This window comes from Leucopleurus acutus (genome assembly GCF_964270905.1).
Source record: "Leucopleurus acutus genome assembly, chromosome: 15".
In the NCBI taxonomy this organism is placed as follows: Eukaryota; Metazoa; Chordata; class Mammalia; order Artiodactyla; family Delphinidae; genus Leucopleurus; species Leucopleurus acutus.
Genome location: NC_139157.1, coordinates 32,518,767 through 32,525,764, shown reverse-complemented (window position 1 = coordinate 32,525,764; position 6,998 = coordinate 32,518,767).

Below are 6,998 nucleotides of genomic sequence, written 5' to 3'. Positions count from 1 at the left end.
GGTGCCCACCATGAGGCTGAAGAGGAGCTGCTGGGGAAGGAACAGGAAAGGCAGCCAAGTGGGAGGACGTGGTCAGCAGCGCCTCTGCCACACCATGCCATGCCACGCCATGGAGGGCTGAAATGAAACCATCGCTAAAAATGTCTCTTGAGTGTACAACTGAAGGAGGTCTTGAGGTTCCCTAGAAGAGTTTCAAGAGTGTGATGCGGGCGGAAGTGTGACCTGAATAGGCTGAAAAGTAACTGGGAACTGAGTCCAGTGGGAAGGGATGAAATTCAGAGGACAAGTGGAAGGGTGAACTGCAGAGGTGGGAAAGGAAACTTGCTCCATTGCAAGAGAGGGAAAGGAGGAAAGGATGGATACATTTATGTTTTCATGAAGAGAAAATTTAGGCTCATCTTCACCTATTAGAGAATGATTTTCTGATATCTAAATTATAAGAAAGAGCAATTAGAATTCTTGAGTTGTCTCAAAGGACAGAAACAGGACCAGTGAGGAAACTAGAGGAAGATTAAGTTTGGCTTGACTTTAGGAGGAATTTGTTAATGATGACAGATCCTCAGAATGGAATGCTTGTGTCAGTAAATTGTGAGATCCCTGTCATAGGTATGACTGAAATGAACACAACAGCTATTGCAAGGGAGAGTAAAAAATAACATGGCGGGGGGGAATGGAGGAGGAAAGGACTGACCATATGTTTTTGAAAATCTCCTCCTGTCCTTCACATTCAACTCTGCAAACTACAGCAATCCTATTATATATTGAGTACTGTCCCTCAATTCCTTTTTTCTTGGAGCTCTGCCCAACTACTGGTAGTAAAATTTCTCTCTAGACACTCAGCTTCCAGATTCAGAGGCAGTTACAAATATATCAGACCCAGGAACTGCATCACCTCCGGAGTGGGGACTGGAATTAGTCTTCTGACCTATGCCTACTTTCCAAGGTGTCTGAGTTGAGATCCACAGATCCCTAAATGCCCATGATGCTAATCACCACAACTCCCATTATAACTGAACATCTTCTTGTTTATTGCTGAGCACCTACCATGTTCCAGGTACTGTTCTAGGTGCTGAATATGTGATGTTGAAAGTACATTTCCTAAGGATGCAGATTTTTGTCTAAAAATTGTTCACTGATGTATTATTCCCAGCACCGAAAACAGTGCCTGGCACAGTGCAGGTCTCAATAGATTTTTGTCCAATGAATGACACAGACTCTGCCTTTAAGTTGCTTGAATCGTGTGTACAAGACAAGTGTATACACTGACACCTGTGGTGCAATGTGGCACGTACAATTATGAGAAATTGCACAGGAAGCACAGAAGGGGGACACCTTCCTCAGCCTGGGGTTCTTGGTTTGTATTCTGGTTCCCAAATAGCACTGGGGCGCAGCCTGAGCTCAAACTGCCTGCCAACCTGTCAATCTTTGCTATTCCTCTCTACCTACAGATGAGCCATGTCATTCTATCCCAAACCATTATCTGGAACTCCTCTTCAATCAAGGCACTGCCCCCATCATGACCATGATTCTTAGAGAGAAGAATGACAGTCCAACTGTTCCTTATTAGACATCGTATCTTGGACAGCTAGACAAGTTCTTAGAGGCCAAGACATGCTGCCAAGACAGTGTCTCTAGTACAGGCCACTCTACTGCCTCCTGTGCTGGTTGCCTTAGAATCCCAGCAGGACTCACAGAAGTGTTCAAGAAAGTTCTCTAGGAATCATTCCCTCTTCTAAACGTGCATTACTACAATGTGAAAAAGTTGTCATGGAGAGAGGGAGGTGTGGTGAAAACAGCAGGAGTTTGAACCCCAGACACCTTCTTTGCCTCTTTTGTATGGACAAGTCACTTAAATTCTCGGATTCTCCATCTCTCTTTCTCTTTTTTTAAAAGTAATTTTTCTCTATTTTGACATATCAGACTTACAGAAAAATGGCTAGCTGTGGGTCACTGTGGTAGGTGAAGCTGAGTCCTGGGGCTACTGTCAGCCTACTGGTCAGTGGACCTTGGTCCTGGGGTCTCTGGTTGCAGGGTCTGGGGTTCCCAGAGCTGGCATCAGCCTGATGGTGGGTAGGGCTGGGTCCGAAAAGCTGACAGCAGGGTCCCAGGGCTAATGCCAGCCCACTGGTAGGTGGGGCTGGGTCCTGGGGTGGCTGGGGGCTCAGGAGATAACAGGGCGGTTGGTCTGCTGATGGGTGGTCCCTGTCCAGCTAGCTACTTTAGCTACTTGGTCTGGGGTATCCCCAAACTGCTGCCAACTGGTTAGTGGGCAGGGCCAGATCCTGGCACTAATAAGCTAGAGGGAGGATTCCAAAATGACACTTACCAGCATCGGTGTCCTTGTGGAAGAACGAGTTCCCCCAAATGGCTGCCACCATTGTCTGTGTCCCCAGGGTGAGTTCCAGTTGCCTCCTGCCTCTCTGGGGGAGCGTCCCAGATCAGCAAGTGGGTCTGACCCAGGCTCCTTTTAAATTACTGCATCTGCCCAAGGTCTTAGAGTGTGTGAGATTTTGTGTGAGCCCTTTAAAAGTGGAGTCTCCATTTCCTACATCCCTCTGGTTCTCCTGAAAGTAAACCCCACTGCCTTCAAAGCCAAACGCTCTGGGGGCTCATCTTTCCAGTGCAGGACCCCCAGGCTGAGGAACCTGATGCGGGGCTCAGACTCCTTGTTCCTTGGGGAGAACCTCTGCGATTGTAACTATCCTCCCATTTGTGGGTCACCCACCCGGGGACGTGGGTCTTCACTGTACCGCATCTCTCTCCTCATACCCATCTCACTGGAGTTCCTTCTTTATATGCTTAGTTGTAGAGGATATTTTCGGCTAGTCTTCAGGCTGTCCTCATCACTAATTGCTCTGTAAATAGTTGCAGTTTTGGTGTGCCTGTGGGAGGAGGTGAGCTCAGGGTCTTTGGCCACTCCCAGTACTTTATCTTCTTTGTTGCTAATGTAAATGGATTTTTTTATACCATTGTGTTCTCTGTTATCACTTTGTAACTAACTGCTATTGATTTCTACATGTTAGTTTTAAGGCCTGCTACAATACTTCGATTGTTTGAGTTTTATCATTGATTCTCTAGGGTTTTCCAAGTATAAGATCATAAGGTCTGCAAATAGAGATAATTCTCTTTCTTCTTTTCCAGTTCCTATGCCTCTGATTTCTTTTGTCTAATTGCTTGGTTGACATTGCCAGTACAATGTTGATGGTAATGGAAATAATAGCCAACTTTTGCTTTGTTCCTCTTCTTTAGTGTCTTGCCATTAAGTAAGATACTGGCTTTAGAACTAAGGAATGTATATTTTGTCATGTTAACAAAGTATCAGTTATTATAATCTTAAGCATTTTTATCAGGAAGGGGTGTTGACTTTTTTCAAGAGCATTTTTTCCCAGCATTGATGGAGATAATCATGTATACAATTTTTCTTCTTACAGTTTTTAACATGGCATAGTAATTATGCCATATACTATGTAACATAGTAATTAATTTTTCTACTTTTGAAGTAACCTTGCATTCCTGAAATAAAGCTTACTCGGTCATGCTGTATTTTATAAAAAGTGGAATAGATTCTTTTGCTAATATGTACCACTTTTGTATCAATATTCATAAGTGAATATTGAATTAAATATTCTAATCCCATATCCGACTACTAAGTACCCTCTCAGAGTGCCATGAGCAAAATTTTGGCTAGGTTTCAAGATTAAAAATTTCTTTTTTTCTTTTCTTTTTTTTTTTTAAAGCATGACTAGCACATTTTCACATTTAAGATCTGTTGATACTAGACACTCATGAAGGGAAGATAAATCAAGTTCAGTCATAGCTCTAAGATAGAAGTTATATTTTTTATGTGAAAAAAATAAAGACACCAACACACTGTGCATTACTAGACAATGTACACACAGACTTTATGCATCATGGTTGGGATGACAATCTCTGGGTTTTCCATGCACTTTTTCCTTTCCTTGAGGGTGGATCTTTTTGCACTAAGTAACTGAGCCTTGAACTCAGCCTGATGGGCTGAATTATAATATCTGCAGGTGGTACCATGTTTCCCTGGTAAATGAGGAGATCCTCCCCTATTGTCCAATACAGCAGCCGCTAGTTTGGGTTTTATTGTTTTTATTTTATTTTTTGCGGTACGCGGGCCTCTCACTGTTGTGGCCTCTCCCGCTGTGGAGAACAGGCTCCGGATGCGCAGGCTCAGCGGCCATGGCTCACGGGCCCAGCCGCTCCGCGGCATGTGGGATCCTCCCGGACCGGGGCACGAACCCGTGTCCCCTGAATCGGCAGGCAGACTCTCAACCACTGCGCCACCAGGGAAGCCCAGCCGCTAGTTTTAAATTTAAATTAATTAACGTTAAATTAAAATTCAATTCCTCAATCATGGTAGCCACATTTCAAGAGCTCAATAGCCACATATAGGTAGTGGCTACTGTATAGGACGGCACAGATACAAAACACTTTCATCATTGCAGAAGAAAGTTCTATTGGATAGAAATGCTCTAGAACATACAAAAAGTTATTTCCATTCCAGTGGCAAAATTTAGCTCTGAGAAGAGACTAGATATCTTTTGTGAGGTAAATATTTTTGGAAAGTCATTTGGGATAGGTTAGGGTGATACCCTGAAGGGACATAATGGGAGAACAAAGAATGGGTGTCCCTCAGGCAATGTAAGAATTTTGTTTATATTACTAGTATATATTAGCTGTGGTCAGAATCTGATTCGCTGGGAACATATAGGGTATTTTTAGAGGCTGTATGGAGAGAAAGTGAGGAAGAGAACAGAGACCCGGCTGGCGGCAGCAGCTAGAGAAGAAAGCCAGGATGTCTAGTGAGGAGATAAGGAGATAAGTGTGCTGTGGTGAGTGCAATGCAACCCTCTCCTCTATCTCTCCTAAAAATCTTGTGTAAAATATGCATTACTCACCAGTGCTTTGGGAGTTGAAAATGTTTTTACTGAGTCTGCTCTCAATATGAGTATGACGAAGGTACAATGTGTCCAATTATATGCAGTTTAACATTTTACTACCTTGTTACTGGGTATCCTCTTTCTCCAGGGGCAATCTATGCTTCCTCTTTTCCTTATGATACTAAAGACTCTGGTTGGATCGGTACAACAATCAATCCCTTTCCAGGTGTGCCAGGGGAGTCTTCCAATGTGCAAGTAATTTGAAGGAGTGTAGCCAACTGCTTTGAAGCAAGAAAAAAAATGTATTTGCTTTTCCTCCTCATTTGATTGTGAATCTAATATGTCTGATACAACCCAGACACTGTTCTAGGAGCTGGATATATAGCATTGAACAAAACCATATCCCTGCTTTCAAATAGCTTAAATCCCTTACCCTTTAATGCCCTACCCAGCAACATCTACCCAACAACAGCTAGTTAGAGATAGAACAACCACTAGGTGTGATGCTTTACCTATGTTACACTTGAACATTCCTAGTGCCTAGGAGTTGATATGTGCTACAAAATTATCATTTTAATAGATGCATATTAACAGTGTAAAAATGATAGTTCTTAGTGTTGGAGGGTATGGTAAAATGGGTACTCTCATACTTTTGTTGGGTGAATACTTTGGGTCGAACATTGTAGACAGAAATTTGGAAATATTTTTCAATAATTGAAAGATATTGATACCATATGGCCTAATAATTTCACTTCTAGTGATCCATTTTATCTGAGAATCTGAAGAGCTATCTAATGTCTACCTACTTAATGTGAGAAAAAATTATACAAAACTTAAGCATCAATAAACGGAAATGGTTAAATAAGTTGTAATGCATTTATATTATAGAGATATATACAGCCATTAGCAACATGTTTAAACATATTACTGTGATAATCAAGCATATATGATACCAGCTCTGAAAATACCGGCTAGATTAATAAACTGATATTTTGTTCAGTTGTCATTTAAGAGAGTTATTGGAATAATATTTCCTTCCTGTTTGAAGTATTGAGCATGTGGGGAAGGGTGAATATTCTTCACCAAGAAGAATGTCAGATGGTAATTATCTCTGTTTTTAAAGAAGATTTGGTTAGAGATAGTTTTACTAAACTATCAGGAACATTTAAATAGAATAAAGGAAAATCTAATGTAAGTTAAGGCATAGTACTTGGAAAAGTTATAACTGTATTGCCCTCTATTAAAAATGTGGAATATTCCCAAATGTTACATCTTTTATGAGACCTTTTTCTGCAGTGGAAATCTATAGAAGAATACATTATCTTCATATGAACCAAACTGTATTTCCTCTCTTTTCTGATAATTTTTACAAAAAGCATCTGTGGATGCTTTTGTTATAGATTTATTTACCTGGCAATTCAGGTATATAAAGTTTATGAAGCAACAACTTTAGGAAGTGCCCTTATTTTACCTTAAGATGTTTGTTATAAAATTCTCTATTATACAGTATATGTGTTTTCACTTCTATAGGATAATCTCTGCAGCTTTACAGTGATACCAAACAGCTTTTGAATTGATCAGTTCAGCTACTAAGGTAAATCAGTTGAATAAAACCCATAAAATTTTAGATAGGGGTTTAATCTTTAGACTGCAGATGTGAATCTAGTCCTCATATATATTTTGGGATCACTGTCAGCAAAAGTAAAGATAGTTTCATTCATTTAAGAAATAATTATTTTAAGTAAAACATTATTTTAAAATATGTGAATTAATTATAAGCTATCACCATGGTATAATAACTTTAGAGCATATTCATGAAAATGTTATAAGAAAATATTGCATTTAAAATATGAAAATAGTATCAGTCTTGCCTGAAAAATATGCATCAAAATATAAGATAGGATTCTACCAACTTCTGATTCTATGTGGAACACTGAAGAAGTAAATGAGCATGACTCTTAACCTTTGAGAAATTCATATATAGTATAAAGCAATAAAAACTAAAGTGAATATTTAGTTGATATGTCAGATGCATAGTATTTTTAACTAAAATACGCATCCTAATTGTATTTTTAATTTTTGTGTGTTAAG